Here is a 17,271-nt window from a genome sequence, read left to right as displayed (position 1 = left end):
TTAAATCTGTAATGCCCATAAACTCTAGGTGAGATAGCATGGCACAGTGGAAAAAACATTGGTCTGGGAGCCTATAGAGACCATATTTGAATCTCGCCTCTTCCACTTACTACCTAGTCTCTTCTTCCCTAAGTTCCATTTTCCCCAAACTACAAATGGAATAGTACCTATCTCACAATGCTGTTGTGAAGAGCCAGTGAAATAATGTTTTTTTAAAGAGCTAGATAAAAGCTAGTACTTATTATTACCATGGAAAAGGAACAATGAATAAATATTAGATAATTTCAACTGTAATGATTGGAATGACGCCACCTGCTAGAGAGCTACTGTAGCAAAGCTCCACCATGAGGAGAAGGCATCTGAGGGCAAGCCATGTGGTCAAGATCCTTGGAGTCAGGAAGTGACATTTCCTCGTGGGTACTGTCAATCAAGGCTACCAGCCAATTAGCTTGGAGCTGTGTGTGTGCGCACGCGTGCGCGCGCGCGTGTGTGTGTGTGTGTGTGTGTATGTGTGTGTGTGTGAGGGGGGGGGGGTTCCCAGCTTCACAGGAGGCGTTGGGTCCTTTTTTGTACCTGACCTCGCCAAGGTGGGTCAGATGATGGGGTCTCTTAGAAATAGTTAGATTTTTACCTTTCTCTCTGATCCTAATGCTCTTTAATAAATACTTAAACACTTAAATACTCTTGCTAAAGCTTATAATTTATTGGCGACCACTCATTAGATTTTAGCTAGTAAAGCTAGAATTTTATCTCCCTACACAACTACTTTACCATTTTGCCTTGTGTCAGTCCCAATTCTATGTATCTGTTCTATATTTTCCTATAAAATTGCAAACTCTCAGAAGGCATGTGCTACACCTTTTATTTTTCTATAAGGAAACAGCAGAGGTTTTACATTGGCCAAAATACAGTTCAAAAGTCATGGATTTTGTTGCTGATAGATATGCATAATAAAAGTAGAAATGTGGATTTTACCTGCTTCACTTACCTTGATTTTCATGCTCAATAAAATGGTTCATGGTAACGTTATGGGGTTAGGATACGGGTCTGAGGTAACTTTTCTTGAGAAGACAGACACACCTGGAAACCATGGGGATAAGCCCATTAGATGTGACTGCTGCCTGAATGACGCCAAGGGGATGGAGATGGCTCAAAACATCGAAGCCTCTTGCCCAACTTCTCCAAGCCCACCACCAGTGGGGGATGTTCCACCCTCAGGTTATCACTCCCAGTAAGGGAACCTTCCACAGTCAGATGATGACCCATCTGTCCCTTCACCATCCATCCTCTATAAAAGCTATGGCCTTTCTCCTGCTTGAGGAGATAGGTATCTCAGAGAACCTTCTCTGTATCTATCTCCCCATGAGACGTGTCTCAAGGTTTCCTTTCTCGAGCACCCTAATAAAATAATGTGATTGCTGGTATGTGTGTTACCTATTTACTTTACATGTTACGTGTTTACATGTTTCCTGACCACTTCGGTTTCTTACATTGTGTATTCATTGTCCTTTACTACTAGTGATTTGGTCATTTATGGGAGAATATACCCCATGTGGGCATGGGGAATCTTTTCTTGTTGCTTTCTTTGCTGAAATAGGTGATTAAATGTCGTTTGTTTCCAACTACTGTGTCCTCTTCCTGTCTAGTTAAAAACAAAATTAAGTGTATTGGTGGGGATTCATGAGATATTTTCTGAGTAAGTGCTGACCCAGGGAGTACATCAAACTTAGGATAGCTTTTATACAGGCCCATATATGAAGGGGAATGTTAGGTTTTATGTATTGTAGCATTACTTATAGCAAACAACACAGTTATTCCATATTTTGAAGAGAATAAAATTCTGTGTTCCACCATGAAGTTCCTGTCAATACCTACCCAATCACATGCTAGTTTAAAAACTAGGGCTTGGGGATGCAGTCTGAACCTAGAAGACTTCCACTGTGAGGTCACTTGTGAGGTGGTATGTCCAGGGAGTACTAAAATCGAAATGGTGCCTACATGCTAGCTGGCTTGGATTACAGTGCCTTGGATGGACTTGAATCTATTTTTCATATAAAATCCATCAAATGATACAGGTCTCAAATCATATGCACCATCTTCCTGGTCTAAAAGATGACTAGTGGGGGCAGCGAGATGGCATAGTGGATAAAGCACCAGCCCTGGATTCAGGAGAACCTGAGTTCCAATCCAGCCTCAGACACTTGATACTTACTAGCTGTGTGACCCTGGGCAAATTACTTAACCCTAATTGCCCCCCCCCCCCCAAAAAAAAAAAAGATGAGTAGTGCTTTTAACAAGCAACCAGGACTATGCATTCTGAATTAAAGTGTAGACTCTTTCAGCACCTGGGATTTTAGCTAGTGGACACAATTCTTCCTTTCAAAGATTATTAAAATTATCCTTTCTAATCAAGAAATCTAAGAAATGTTTAGTGTCTTTCAAAATGATGACAACCCACAAATGGAAGCCCATTCAATCAAACCAAACTATGCAGAAATTTCTCAGCCTGTCACAGAGATGAAACAGTGCTTCAGACTGCTCCCAGAAATACAGGTCCCCCCGTTCCTGTGGCAAAGCCTTTGTATATATAAAATTTAGATATTTGGAGAGAGAGAAGAGGAAGAAGGAAAAGGATAAGAAGAGAGAGAAGGCGAGGAGTGGAACAGGGATAGGATGAGAGAGCCAATACCGGTGTTCAAGTCTCAATCTGGAGAGTAGGCAATCCATATCCAATTTTGTATTAAAAATGAATGCTTATAGAGTTGCTTCATTAAAGAAAGTCACAGGAACAGTGATTCCATTAATATTGTGGTCAACTAGATCTCAGTTCACATATTTCCTGAGGAAATATGATCTCACAATGTACTTTCTACTATGTTAGCTATTCTCCAGTTGCTTTTAGCATCAAAACATAGCTTACTTCTTCATGCATTTACTTTTTATTCCCCTTTGTCCCAATTCCTGGCTTACAGAATCTGAGTAAAATTCTTCAGGCATTTTTATACATAAATATACATGTAATTAAATATTACTGTACAACATGGCCACTTGCCCAGGAGCACTTGTTACTCAGAGATGATGGGAATGAAATCAAACTACACTAAGCCACAAGATAATTGCTTGAGAAAATGTGTTTTTCCCCCTTATAAATAGAAACAATCATGAAAGTTCTGATTTACCTCCACCCCATTTTTCCTTCCTTTTCATTTTTAGGCCCCCTTTTAGTCTAGGTCCTAGGAACCTACTTGGCTTTTAGTACTTGAACCAAGGGCATCCCCAGTAAAAAGGGCACATGGGATGCTGACTCAATTCTGAGGTCATCCCAGGAATTCATGTCCACTTTATGGAAAGTGTGGGTTGGCTCATAGAACCCAGGGCCAAATCCACCTCTAATTAGATAGGGCCTAGTGGTTGGCTTGGCTGATCTTGCTGGCCTTGAACCAAGCTTCCTCAGGGAACTCCAGACCAAAGCAGATCCACCCAGGATGCCACAGTCCAGGCCTTGGCCACTATAACTGGATCAGAGCCAAGTTAGTATCAGATCAGGAAACAGAAAGAGATAGAACAAATGTGTATTCCTTATTATACAGATTATGAAAAAATGGATAGTGTGGATGTGACTAAGGGAACTATTTCAGATTGATAAAAATTTGGTTTGTCTCTAAAGGTTTTATGTAAGGCTAGTCAACATGTGTTTTCAACCAAACATTTGAATGTTGATGGAGTTGTGAACTGATCCAAACATTCTGGAGAGAAATTTGGAACTATGCCCAAAGAGCTATAAAACTGTGCACAATCTTTGATCTGGCAATACCACTGCTAGGTTTATATCCCAAAGACATCCCCCAAAAGAGAAAAAGACCTATTTGTACAAAAATATTTATAGCAGCTCTTTTTGTGGCAGCTAAAAATTGGAGATCAAAGGAATGACTATCAATTGAGGAATGGCTAAACAAGCTGTGATATATGATTGTAATGGAATATTATTGTGTTATAAGAAATGACAAGCAGGACAATTTTAGAAAGGCCTGGAACTGATGTGTAGTGAAATAGGCTGAGCCAGGAGAACACTGTGCACAGTGACAGCAATATTGTTTGATGAAGAACTGTGAATGACTTAATTATTCTTAGCAATACAATGATCCAAGATAATCTCAAAGGACTAATGATGAAACATACTATCCTCCTCCAAAGAAGGAACTGATATCAACTGAACACAGACAAGTATGCTATTTTTCACTTTCATTTTTTCCTTTTATTTGAGTTTTCTTATGCAAAATGACTAAAATTGCAATGTTTTACATAACTGCACATGTATAACCTATATCTGATTACTTACTGCCTCAGGGAGGATGGAGGGAAGGGAAGGGGGAATAAAATTTGGGACTCAAAACTTTAAATAAAAATGTTTATTAAAATGAAAAAGCACAAACTAAACATTGAAACAGCTATATGGCATATTGGATGGAGTGCCTGAATCCAAATCCAGTCTCAGACTCTCATTAACCAAGAGATCCTGGGCATGTCACTTAGCCTGTTTCCTCAACTCTAAAATGGGAATAATGATAACATTTACCTCCCTGGCTTATTTTAAGGATCAAGTGAGATAATATTTATAAAGCTATTTGCACGATGTCTGGCACATTGTAGTTGCTTAATAAATATTTGTTTCCTTCTCTCCCTTACAGATAATTTAACCCCCCCCCAATAGAAGACTGTATAATCTTAACTATCAGATTTTTTCTTTTATTACACTAATATAGTACATTAGATTGTAATAGTTTGGGTGATTTGATCTACCCCCATATAGACACATGGATTCAGTGTTGTTATTTTTAAGCCAATTGGTACTTGTATGCATATTGGAAAATAACTGATACCAACCAGACAAAAGTAACATACATGCTAATTTTGAGGTTCAGCAGTGAGGTGGTGCAGTAGATAGAGTGCTGGTCCTGGAGTCAGGAGAACCTGAGTTCAAATCCAGCCTTAGATAGTTACTAGCTCTGTGACTCTGTAAGCAAGTCACTTAACCCTGTTTGCCTCAGTTTCCTCATCTATAAAATGAACTAGAGAAAGAAATGGCAAACCACTCCAGTATTTTTGCCAAGAAAACCCCAAACCCAAATGGGGTTATGAAGAGTTAGATATGACTGGAAAATGACTGAAAAAGTTTAGAGGTTGATGCTGAAATAGAATGTGAAGCATGAATTAATTCATTCATGTGGCACAGAGGCAAGAGTTGTTGGTGAAATCAGAAGTTCTGGATTCAAATTATGCTGTACCACTTAATACCACTCTACCTGTGTGACCTTGGACAAATCATTGGGCATCAATTTACTTATCTGAAAAATGAAAGGGTTGCACTAGATGGCCTCCGAGGAACCTTCTAGCTAGATCTATGATCCTATATTGCAATAGGTTCATGTATTATTTCCTTTCTTTTGACTTTGTTACAAAATGCCTCTCACTGCCCCACTCCCTTCACCCCCCCTCACCCCCCCTCCCTGCCCAAACACTCACATACACAAATCATTCCTTCCAGAACTAAGCAGGTACAAATTATTTTGAGTTTAGCTGACAATTCATTGTACATAGTCTGTCTGAATGTTAGTTCAGTTTCAAATTTTACTCACTATGTGTAAGATAGCTCATTTTATTCATCTCTTTAAAGCAATTAAAAAAATAAATATTGTATTATTTTCCAGTTACATGTAGAGATAGTTTTCAGCATTTGTTTATATCAGATTTCCAATTTCCAATTTTTCTCCCTCCTTCCCCTCCCTCCCCCCTCCCCTAGACAGCAGGCAATCCAATATAGGTTACACACACACACATACACACACACACACACATATATATATATACATATATATATATATATATATATACAGACATACATATACATAACAACATTAAACATATTTCTGCATTAGTCATGCTATGAGAGAAAAATCAGAGCAATAAGGAAAAACCTCAAAATAGAAAAACAACAGCACCAAATACAAAAGAAATAGAATGGTTCAATCAGCATCCATATTCCACAGTTCTTTTTTTTTTTCTGGATTTGGAGAGCCTTTTCCATCATGAGTCCTTTGGAACTTTCTTGTACCATTGTATTGATGAGAAAAATCCAGTCTATCACAGTTGATCAACACATAACTGTGTATAATGTTCTTCTGGTTCTGCTCATCTCACTCATCATCAGTTCATGCAAGTCCTACCAGGTTTCTCTGAACTCCTCCTGCTCATCATTTCTTATAGCACAATAGAATCCCATTACATTCATATACTACAACTTGTTCAGCCATTCCCCAACTGATGGGCAATCCCAATTTCCAATTCCTTGCCACCAAAAAAAGAGCAGCTATAAATATTTTCGAACATGTGGGTCCTTTTCCCCTTTCTAAGATCTCCTTGGGAAAAAGACCCAAAAGTGGTATTGCTGGGTCAAAGGGTATGCACAGCTTTATAGCCCTTTGGGCATAATTCCAAACTTAAAGCAATTTTTTAAAAAATCATGAACACATTTCAAACCTGTTCACTACTTTTTTTCTTTTCTTTTCTTCATTAGTGAACAACTAAGCATTAACATTCATAAAACACTTTACATTTCTTACTTCATTTGATCCTCATAACAACCTGGTGAAGTAGGTACTGTTACTATTATCTCCATTGTACAGATGAGAAAACTGAGGCAAACTGAGGTAAGTGACTTGCCCAAAGTCACACAGCTAAATATGTCAGAGGTAGGATTTGAATTCTGCTGTTCCAAATTCCAAGCCCAACACTATCTACCTGACTGCCATATGTTTATGTTTAAGGGGAAAAAAGGAACCTCATGAGAATAGAACAGTGTATAGTGTAACTAAAGCATTGTGGAAGGGAGGAAGGAGGAATAAGCATTTATTAATCGCCTATTATATGCCAGGCCTACTATTGTAAAGTGGAAAGAATCTTGTTTTCAGGGTCAAAGGATCTGAGTTTGAATCCTGCCTCTGCTCCTTGCTACCTATGGAACCAAATGAGGGGATGAGATGATGACGGAGGTCCTATCCTGGTCTAAGTTCCATGACTTTAAAAGCACAGGGCATGGGGTTGGAAGACCTTGGTCTGCCTTTTATAGCCAAATGAGGAGATTGGACTAGGTGACTCCTGAGGTTCCTTTCAGTTATCCTGTCCTATCTGGTAAGGAGTTGGAACATTTGCCTTTCTTTGAACTTGTTATAAAATGTCTCTTTTGCTCTTCCCTCCTATCCCTTCCCATGTAATTTATTCCAGTAGTAAATAGATACAAAACAGATTGACTTCAGTAATATGACGATTCATCATACACAATATGTTTGAAGGTTTGTTCATTTTCAAATTTCAATCATTATGTACCATAAGATAGTACAGTATTTTTGCCTCATGGTACCTTCTGTGGACCTCAGTTTCTTCATTTGCAAAATGAGGGGGTTAGACTAAGTGATTGCTAAAATCCCTTTCAATTTGAAAATCCTATGTATTTATATGTATACCTATATTTATGTGTATGATGATCTACATATACATTATTTTATTTAAGTATTACTCTCAGTCTGATTTAGGAAATGGATTAACTACAATGAAATCTTTGAAGCTTTACCTCAAAATTTCCTTTCATCAAATAAATTGTATGTTTTCTTTTTTTACCATCAAAGACATTATTTTTTTAAAAATGCCATAATCCACTCCAAACACACATGCTCATACTTATATTCCCCAAACCTGTTACCAAGCCCTGACAGCTTTCAAAGACTGTTACTTTCCTCCCTTTACACAGTGCACAACTCAGAGATTGGGGTTTCTCTGGCCTTTTCTTCCTATATACAGCTCTGCTAGTCAAAGGAATTTGAAAAAAAAAAAAAACTTAAGCCATGGAGGAGAAATGTGCGTATTTTGTTATTCTTATTATTACCTGACTGAAGGCTACTGCTTTTTAATCCTCATTTGCCATGAAAATAATGTTCACAAATGCCATTGGGAATCAGCAAGCCTAAGAAATTGTTTATAGGGATTCCATTTTCTCCCTTAGTAGTGAAGTTCCCACGAGCTTTCCATTTTTCCTCAGGTCTGATTTTTTTAACCCTTTCTCTTTGTGTCTCTGTCTGTCTGTCTCTGTCCTTCTCTAGCTCTGTCTCTCTACCGCTGTCTCTCTGTCTGTCTCTGTCTCTGTCTCTCTGTTTCTCTCTCTTTTCCTTCCTCCCAGAATTCTTACATTATTGATCCCTTTATTGTGCATCTGTTGACTGGCATTCAATGTTTGCTCAGAGTCTGAGAAAAGTTGGTTTCATCCTGATGCCTTTTCTTTGCTAGATATTGTATTGGAGGGTGGGGAATGGACAGAATTTGAATTAAGATTTCCCACTTTATTAAATATGACTGAAAAAATCTCGGCATTAAGAAAAAGCTTGTTAAGAATGTGCAAAAGAGATTCCCATTCCACAAGAGATAGGGTGATTTTCGAAAAAGTGAAAAAATTGTTAATCCCTTAAAAAAATGTTCAAATTTGCTATAATAGTAAAAAAACCCATATAAATTAAAACAACTTGAAGTTAAAGAAAGCTTCATCTTTATGAAATTGGCAAAAAATTAATTAAAAGGAAAGGAACCAATTGCTGGTTAAGAAACCAGCATAGGCATTCATTGCAGATGGGACAATGAATTTACAGGATATTTTTTTGGAGAGAAATCTGGTAGAAATTTTAAAAAAATAATGCTTCCTTTTGGCCCAGTAATTCCACTGTTAGGAATATACTTTGAAATTATCAAAAATAAAACTAGCCATGCTTATTCAAAAAGATTTATAGCAGTTTTTTCTTACTTATTTTTAAATTAAATTTAATTTTTTCAATTAGCAAAAATTGACCTTTCTTCCTCCTATCTCTCCCTCCCTCCAAAGGAAAGAAAAAATCTTTGTAATAAATATGTATGAGCAAGCAAAAAATACTCCCTAATTGCATGTCCCAAGAATATGTGATTCAACCTACACCCTGTTTCCATAACTTCTGCCAGGAGGTAGGCAGCATGTTTCATCATGAGTCTTCTGTAATTATGGTTTCATTGATCACAGTTCTTAAGCCTTTCAAACTTGTTTGTCTTTACAATGTTGTATAATTTGTTCTCTTGATTCTTCTCACTTTGCTGCATCAGTTCATAGAAGTCTTCCCAGGTTTCTCTGAGCCATTTCCTTCATCATTTCTTATGGTATTATGATATTCCTGTGCATTCACATACCTAAATTTATTTAGCCATTCCTTAAACTGATGGTAACCCTTTGGTTTTCAGTTCTTTGTCTCCACAAAAAGAGCTATTATAAATATGTTTTATGTATGGGTCCTTTTATTTTCATTTATTTATTTTTCATGTTTTGTTGTTGTTGTCGTTGTTTGTTTTTTGCAGGGCAATGAGGGTTAAGTGACTTGCCCAGAGTCACACAGCTAGTAAGTGTCAAGCATCTGAGGCCAGATTTGAACTCAAGTCCTCCTGCATCACCTAGCTGCTCCCATATGGGTCCTTTTAAATCTTTCTTTGATTTCTTTGGGTGTAGACCTGGTAGTAGTATCACTGGATCAAAGGGTATGCACAGGCTTTTGGGCACAGTTCCAAATAGCTTTCCAGAATGATTGGACTTATCAATAGCTCCACAAACCATACATTAATGTACTCATTTTTTCACAACTCCTCCAACATTTGTCATTTTCATTGTTGCCACCATTGTCAAATTGATAGGTTTGAGGAAGAAGCTCAAAGTTGATTTAATTCATATTTCTCTAATGGTTAGTGATTTAGAACACTTTTCATGTGACTTTTGAGAGCTCAGATTTCTTCCTTTAACAAATTTCTTGTTCATATTCTTGGTCATTAATGGGGAATGGTTTTTGTTCTTATACATTTGAATCAATCCCCTGTATATAATGGAAATGAGGCTTTTGTCAGAGAAATATGTTGCAAAGACATTTTTCCCAAGTTACTTGTATCACTTCTAAATTTGCTAGCAGTATTATTTATAATGGAAAAAAAAGCGAGAAGCAACCTAAATATCTCACCAAGGAGGGATGGTTAAATAAATTATGTTACATCAATTTAATTGCATACTACTTTGCAATTAAGATTGACAAGTGTGAAGAATATAAAGAGATCTGGAAGGACCTTTATGAAATAATTCAAAGCCAAAAAAGAATACCCAGAAGAATGGAGCACATGCTATGACAATATAAAAAGAAAAGTGAATTGGAATGAATGGACAAAACATCTTGATGGAGACAATGTGAAAGAAAATTTGTTAGGATATTTGTATATTAAACTAATGTCTCAATGTAAATAGTTACCAAGCAAGTTTATTTGGTGGTACTTATTGTATTTAAATCATATATATATATATATAGAAGGGTATCATTGCTGTTTGTCCTTCATTCTCGAAGAGGACCATGACATCAGGGTGATATCATGACTAGCACTGAATTGGATTTAAGTGGGGGAGGGCTGTACAAGGTCACCAACTTTACTCTCCCCCTCAGATGACTGAAGATGGCCCCAGATATTTAAGGCAATTGGAGTTAGGTGACTTGCCCAGCATCACACAACTAGTAAGTGTTTGAGGTGAGATTTAAACTCAAGTCCTTTTGATTCCAGGGCTAGTGCTCTACCCACTGTGCCACCTAGCTGCTCCTAGAAAGATAGAAGGACAGAAAAAAATAGATAGACAGATGGAGATAGAGATAGAGACAGAGATAGATGATGGCTAGATAGATGGAAGGATAGATCCAGAGCTATATTTCCATCAGTAGAGAGAGTTCCTAGAGTAGAATCTTCTTCTTTTCACTAGGTACATAGAGGCAAACTGGTAGTTTTAGAGAGTTGCCTCTGGACACAAAGTTTATGTGACTGATTATACTGTATAACCTATATCAGATTGCTTGCTGTCTTGGGGAGGGAGGAGGGAAGGGAGAAAACTTTAGAACTCAAAATTTTACAAAAATGAATGTCAAAAACTGTCTTTACACATAATTGGAAAAAATAAATGAAATAATATTTTAAAAAAGAAAAAAAAAGTTTAAGTGACTTAAGCAGGATTTCACAGTTGTTTAAGAGGATGGCCTTGAACCCAACCTGTAGTGACTCCAAAGCCAACTTTCTATCTACGACACCATAATACCTATTTGTTTAAAGGTTTCCTACATCACAGGGTTAATATTTTATAGAATTATATACATAGCTCATCTGGTTCTCTAGGGAAATACTCAAGGTGGGCTCCTAGTGTCAATAGAGAGAAAGGTTATTGCAATAGTAGATTTTTAAAAACCAGGCCTGTAATTTTATTGTGTAGGAAACACCTTATTTTACTAGTATAGGTCTTCATATTCTCTGTGAACTTAGAGTCTTACTGAGTGAATTTCCTGGATCACTGAAAAGTTAAGCAACTTGTTTAACATCAAGCAGTCAAAATGTGTCCAAAACAGTACTCCAACCCAGGCCTGCCTGACTCTGAGACCAGACCTCTAATCACTAGTCATGCTGCCTTTGTCATCACAAAGTCTCATATCACTGCTTACCCAAAGAAAAATTCCAGATATCAGTATGACTTTCCAAGTAAGATTTTGCATCTATCAAGAATTGCTAAATGGGAAAGAAGCCAACACTAAGAAAAGGTGGTTTTGATGCTTCGGGCTCAACTTTTAATGTGATACTCTATGGTAGTTTCCAGGGCTAGTCAGGACAGCAGGACCAAACTGTATCTAATAAGACTGTAGCTAAATAAAAAGGTTTAGATTAGAAATACAGGATTTCACAGTTAGCTTTGGGAAAAAAATCACTTAAGTGTAGTTTGAGATCAATAACTAGGAACAGGGGGAACTGAGGTGTTTACCTAAATCATTTAACTTTAAATAATCATTTTTAAACCTTGTGCAATTTATTATATTTCCATTTTGATTTTACATGTACTCTCAAAACAACTGAGTTTAGCACCTTCTGCACAGCAAGAATGAATGAAAATAGAAAGCCATCAGGTGACACACATTTTTTGTCTCCCCTCATCTTTGTTAACCACACTGAGAGAATTCTTCCTCCAACCTAGACCCCGTCCAGCTCCCCTCAATGAGCAACCTTGAGGTGTCCCAGGATATCCCTCAAGAAAGACCCATAATTCAGAGTTTCCCTTTCCTAATCATGGGATAATGTCCTAGGGTTTGCCCCTCCACATAGCACCAATGTCCTAGAGAGACAGAATTCAGAGGTCTCTTTCCCAGCAAACTGATGTTTTAGAACTTCTCCTTTGCACAGATGTCATGGGGTTTTTCACATGATTCAGTTTCCAGGGTTTGGGTTTTTTTTTTCTTTTCTCCACAAGGCACAAATATCCAGAAGTTCTCTCCTCCAAGAGAGAAGCACCCAGTTTTTCTCCCACTGAACTTGGTTCCAGAATCTTCCCTCTTGCTCAACTAAATTTTTCTTAATAATGGCTTATATTGGGGGCAGCTAGGTGGCACAGTGGATAAAGCACTGGCCCTGGATTCAGGAAGACCTGAGTTCAAATCCGACCTCAGACACTTGACACTTACTAGCTGTGTGACCCTGAGCAAATCACTTAACCCCCATTGCCCCGCAAAATAATAATAATAATAATGGTTTATAATATTTTTACATTACAAATTACAAAATTGATTTTATGACACTTTTCTGCAGTTTCCAGAACTGTTAGTTAAATTTCTGTGCACTCTCAATGACCTTCAGTCTGTTCTTGTAATTTCTGGCCCCTACTCTTTGCCCTAATGTATAGATTCCATAAGGGGTTCTTTACCTGGAGTCCATGAATTCCCAAGGGATCTATATTTGGATAGATTTCAAGGGTTCCTTGAACTTGGATTGGAAAATGTTTTGATAATTATATTCCAATACAGTTGGTTTCCTTAATACTCATGTATTATTTTTTGAATTTAAAAACAACATTCTTAGAAGAAATCCATCAGCTTTGCCAGGCTGCCTAAGGGGTCCATGACTCAATTAAGGTTATTTTATTTTATTTTTTTGCGGGGCAATGAGGGTTAAGTGACTTGCCCAAGGTCACACAGCTAGTAAGTGTAAGTGTCTCAGGTTGGATTTGAACTCAGGTCTTCCTGAATCCAGGGCCGGTGCTTTATCCACTGTGCCACCTAGCTACCCCCATGACTCAATTAAGAAGACTAAGCACCCCTGCTGTAGATATTTTCTTGTGATTCACAGTGGGCAGAGATGGGGGGTGGGGTGGGGAAACAACAGTGTTCTAACAGACATTAAGAGAGGTGGTAGTAAAAGAAGTGGAGAGAGGATGGGAAGCAGAGAGCAAAGTGATTAGGGATTAGGTTCAGCACATCTCTGAACTAGAAAGCTGAGCAAGCCCAGAGACTGAGAAGGTCAAGAGAGCTCATGGCTTCGAGCCAAAGGCATGAGTGATGTTTAGAAATTTTGGCAGGAGGAAAGCCCCAGGGCCAAGGACAAAGTCTCCTGGATTGCTTCTGGGAAGGGGTCATCATTCCTAGAAAGAAGATCTGAGTCAGGGAGTCCAAAGCTCTGGATAGAATCCTTTATGGTTTGAGTTGGGGCTGCCATTTGCTTTACCGTTCCTCATTCTAGATCTTTCATACACACCACTTGCAATAACATCAAAAGCCTACATATAAACGACATTCCCAGCAGTTTAACATGCACCAGAGATCTTCTAAGATTTCTGCCTTTAAATATGGAAGAGGCTTTTGGGGGGAGGCTAGAAAATTTTTTTCTTACATATGTATACACTTTCTTATGCATTTTTTTTTTTTTTTGCGGGGCAATGAGGGTTAAGTCACTTGCCCTGGGTCACCCAGCTAGCTTCAAGTGTCTGAGGCTGGATTTGAACTCAGATCCTCCTGAATCCAGGGCTGGTGCTTTATCCACTAGGTGCATCACCTAACTGCCCCAATGTATATACTTTCAAGGGAGGGATTAGCAACACTTAACCCAACTCTAAGTACAGAGACAGAATAGTCATCTATGTAGCCTTTTTTGTTAATATTTTTTATTGATTTAAAATATATCACTGAATCTTCCTCTAGGATCCTTCCTCCTTCCCTTCCCAGAAAACCATTCTATAGAACAAATATTTTTAAAGAGACAAAAAATAAAAAGAAGAGAAAACAATGGCACCACTGCTCAATACATCCCTAAAGCCTGAAAATACATACAATCTAGCACATTTCTGAAAAAGAACAGGGAGAGAGGACATCTTCTCTTAATTCTTCTTTGGAGCCACATTTGTTCTTAGTAATTTCATAACATTCACTTTTGATTGTGTGTGTGTGTGTGTCTATCTGTTCTTTACATTTACATTAGTGTAATTATTAACTTTTTGGGGGGGTCTGCTTACATCATTCTACATCAGTTTATGTAATTCCTTCCATGCTTTTCTTTGTTCATCACATTTATCATTTCTTACAGCACAGTCATATTCCATTACATTTATGTACTACAATTTGTTTAGCCATTCCCCAATCCATCGGCTTCTATTTTGTTTCTGATTGTTTGCTATTACAAAAGTGCTACTACAAAAATTTCAGTGTTTAGGGAGATTTTCTTCTTATCAATATCCTCCTTGGGAAATAACACTCATAATGGAACCTCTGTGTCAAAGGGGACTTTGCATAATTCCAAAGACTTTCCAAAATGATTATACTGATGATTTAGAGCTCCACCAACAATGCATTAGCATGCCTATCATCCTATACCGCCTTCAACATTCACCATTCTAGTCTTTTTTCATCTTTGATGATGTGTAAATGTGAGGTGAGATTTCATGGCTATTTTGTTTTCCATTTTGCTTATTAGAAGTCATTGATCCAGAGGGGCAGCTAGGTGGTGCAGTGGATAGAGCACTGGCCCTGGATTCAGGAGTACCTGAGTTCAAATCCAGCCTCAGACACTTAACACTTACTAGCTGTGTGACCCTGGGCAAGTCACTTAACCCCAATTGCCTCACTAAAAAAAAAAAAAAGAAGAAGAAGTCATTGATCCTAGCACTCAGTTCCTGATGGATGACCATGACCAGGAGGAACCAGACCTGGGTAGCCCACAGGGGGTGCCCCTCCCAGGGTTCTGGATGGGAAGAGGAAGAGGAAGGTGGGGGAGTCGGGACGTGAATGGTCGAGGGAAGGCCCAGGGCGAGTTCCTTCAGAGAGACTTCTCAGAAGCCTATGAGCACTACCACGTAGAGAGCCTCTGGGGCTGAAGTAAGCAAGAACTGGTACGGGACTACTTAGACATGGAGAAACGGCTCTCGCGGGTTGAGGAGGAGACTCCGAGGCTGCAACAGCGGCGAAGCCCCGCTGTTCCTCACGTCTGTGGCGGGCCCAAGAACTGGCCGATGAAGTTGAACGACGGAGAACCAGAGGCTTCGGCGGGAGAATGAAGTGTGGAACCGAGAGGGCAACAGCCCTAGGGAGGATCTGGGTACCTAGGGGAGCCCTTTCCTGACCTCTCCCCAGCCCCCCAAGGTAGGACACTAGAGACCTTCCAGCAAATAGGGGAGGGTGGGGCATTCTTTCTCTACTCATTTCACCTGCTCCCCACTGCCTCCGAGGAGAGTGGCACCATCTGTGTCCTTGGGAAGCCCGGCTCTCACATTCTGGGACTCAAGGCCCAGCTCTGGGCAGAGACCACTGGAAGCAAAGCTCTGGGTTTGAAGTTCCCTTTCTTCCTCCAGCATGCTGCCCCAGAATAGAAGCTCCCTAAGGACAAGTTAAAAAAAAAATTCATGGACTTCAAGTTGTTATCTACTGGCTACTTCTTTGCTGCCTATAGGCATGCTCTATCCTCAAAAATTCCTCATTTTATCTGACTATCCTTACCAACTATTATATCTCTTCTCCTTTTCCTGGCTAAGATTCTTGAGAAGGCCTTAGGGAATCAGTGTCTCCCCTTCCTTTCCTCACATTCTCTTAACTCTGCAGCTTGGCTCCTGACCTCATCATTCAACTGAAACTATTCTTTTCAAAGTTACCAGTGTTCTCTTAATCGACAAATCTAATGGCCTTTTCTCAGTTTTAATCTTTCTTGAACTCTCTACAGTCTTCAACAATGTCAATCACACTCTTCTCCTTAATATTCTCTTTTCTCTGCATTTCTGTGGCACTGCTCTTTCCTGGTTTTCCTCCTACCTATCTATCAGACGGCTTCTTCTTAGTCTCCTTTGATATATCTTCATTTAGATCTTATCTACTAACCATGGTTGTTCCCTAGGGCTCTACCCTGGATGCTCTTTTCTCCAGATCCACTTTTGCTTGGTGATCTGATCAGCTTCTGTGAATTCAATTACCCCTTGAGATAACAGATCTATTTGTCCATCCCTTTTTTTATGACCGCCAGTCTTGCATCTCCAATAGCCTATTAGACATCTTGAATTGGATGTTTGTGAAGACTTACACTTAATCTCAGTATGTACTAAACTGGGCTCCTTATCTTTCTGCTCAAACCCTCCCCTCTTCCTAACTTTCTGATCACTGTCATGGGTACCAGCATCCTCTTAGTCCTCCACATTAACAACCTGGGTGTCACCCTTGGCTCCTCACTCTCAACCGCCAATATCCAATCTGTTGCCAAGTCTTCTTTTAACATATCTCTCTCTCCTATGCTCCTTTTTTTTTCTTTTGACAGTGGCACTACCTTGACGCAGGCCCACATGACCTCATCTCCCTGATTCGAGTCTCTCAACATTGCAGTCCATTGTCCACTCAGCTATCTGGATGATTTTCTTAAATCACAGGTCTGATTATGCCACTCCCTACCCAGTAAACTCCAGTGTATCCCTATCAACTCCAAGATGAAATATAAAATCCTTTCTTTTGGTCTTTAAGGCCCTTTATAACTTGAATTCCCTCATTACCTTTCCAGCCTTCTTGTACCCTACCTCCTCTTCACATATTCTACAAGTGACTCTGTTTTCTTAGTCTTCCTCAAACAAAACACTCCATCTCCTGATTGTGCATTTTCACTAGTTGTCCCCCATGACTGGATTGCTCTCCATCCTCACCTCTGCCTCTTGGTTTCTTTCAAATCCCAGTTATAATTCCAACTTTTGTAAGAAATCTTTCCTGACTCTCTTCTCCCTTAATGCTGTGCCTTCCCTTCACAATCATGTCTGACTTATTCTCTGTACATCTTGTTTGCATATAGTTGTTTGCACGTTGTCTCTTTAATTAGATTTTGAGCTCCTTGGGGGCAGGGATTGATTTTGCCTTT

General features: G+C 38.9%; 1 pseudogene; it reads left to right on the top strand.

The window, feature by feature from the left end:
* Positions 1-1,028: 1,028 nt before the first annotated feature.
* On the top strand, positions 1,029-15,491 carry LOC122750076 (annotated as a pseudogene).
* Positions 15,492-17,271: the final 1,780 nt, after the last annotated feature.

Source organism: Dromiciops gliroides, chromosome 1 (genome assembly GCF_019393635.1).
Source record: "Dromiciops gliroides isolate mDroGli1 chromosome 1, mDroGli1.pri, whole genome shotgun sequence".
Taxonomy (NCBI): domain Eukaryota; kingdom Metazoa; phylum Chordata; class Mammalia; order Microbiotheria; family Microbiotheriidae; genus Dromiciops; species Dromiciops gliroides.
The sequence above is the reverse complement of the archived record's forward strand: the minus strand, read 5'-3'. Positions and strand labels throughout refer to the sequence as shown.